The following is a 1,507-nucleotide window of genomic DNA, read 5'->3' as shown; positions in this document are numbered from 1 at the left end:
AACAAGGAGCTCCTCAAATATTTAGTATTTAGAAAAACTCCATGCCCTCCTCGCACCACCGCTGATATCACGCTAGGTGAGGCAGTTTTGAAGAATGCACTGTACTTTGCTAACAAGCGCCCAACTACACTGCTATACGAAAGAATAAAATACATTGGAGCCTAAAATAACTTTCAAAAAAAAATGGAAAAAATGTTTTGAAAACAAAATAAAAAAATGAAAAAATCAATCAAAACGTCAGAAAGATGTTTTTTTATTCTTTGAAAACTTTTCTTTTGAAATTCTGCAGACTCGTAACTGCCAGATTTTACTCATTAATGTCGTTCATCTTCCATCAATCTATCCGCCTGGTCACGTGATTGAAGATGATGATGATGATGGTGGCGAGGAAAATGAAGATGATGATGCTGGTGACAATGACAATGATGATGAAAATGGTGATGGTAGCGTGCTTGACTAATTGCATTAGAGACGATGCAGAGTGTTATATCAAAGTTGACCGCGATGATGGTGAAGATGAAGATGAGGATGAAAATAATGATGATAATGGTGATGATGCGGAAAATGATATGTATAAAATTGGTGATAAGTTTGAATCGATGACAAAAGTGATACAATATTGGGACAAAAAATAGCATAGCTGGAAACTAAAATAATTGTCATCATTATCACAATGGTGGTTATTAGATCTGCTTACATCACATATCGTTCTGTAATCATCATGCTACATTCAAACTTCCACGTTATCATGACATTTACATCCACACAAGGATTCATTGTATATATAGCGTATAATAGTCTTTGATTGTGGAGCTGGTAGGATTCGAACCAGGTTATCGCGCTTTAACAACGACGAGAGACGTGTAACTCTTCTACCGTCTAAGCTAACTGGCTATCTGATGATCTTGCAATGGTAATTGTTTCTATTGTCAATTAGGAGTAGCATTATTAATATAAAGAGTTTTGAAAATAATGTTTTAACTGTTATTGAAGTAGAGGTAGTAGCACTAGCAGCAGTAGTAGTAGCAGGTGTAGTAGCAGTTGTAGTAGTAGAAGAAGATAGTAGGTGTTGTTGTCACTGTTATTATTATCATCAATAATGAAAATTTTTTCCGATAAAAAGGCGAAGAAAACAGTTGTGAACCAGTGAATGTATGCTAGAAATGATTAATGAGAGGAAAGAAGAAGACGACGACGACGATGATGATGACGACACAATGATAATGATAGTGATAAAAATGATAATGAAGATGATAACGAAAACGAGAACAGCGATGATGATGATAATAATATTGTTAATGATTTAACAGGACGATGTTGATGATTAAGAGATGATACTGATGATGTTAGCAGTAACGATGATAATGAGACCTATGATGATACTGATAACAGCAACGACGACGATAATGATGATGGTGATGATGATGATGACGATGATAAAAGTGATCATTATCATCGTCATCATTATTATGACAAAAGACTGGAGCACTCCATTTTAAGTGCGGTA

The sequence above is a fragment of the Helobdella robusta genome, assembly GCF_000326865.2.
Source record: "Helobdella robusta unplaced genomic scaffold HELROscaffold_32, whole genome shotgun sequence".
NCBI classification, from domain to species: domain Eukaryota; kingdom Metazoa; phylum Annelida; class Clitellata; order Rhynchobdellida; family Glossiphoniidae; genus Helobdella; species Helobdella robusta.
This window is presented reverse-complemented; position numbering follows the sequence as displayed.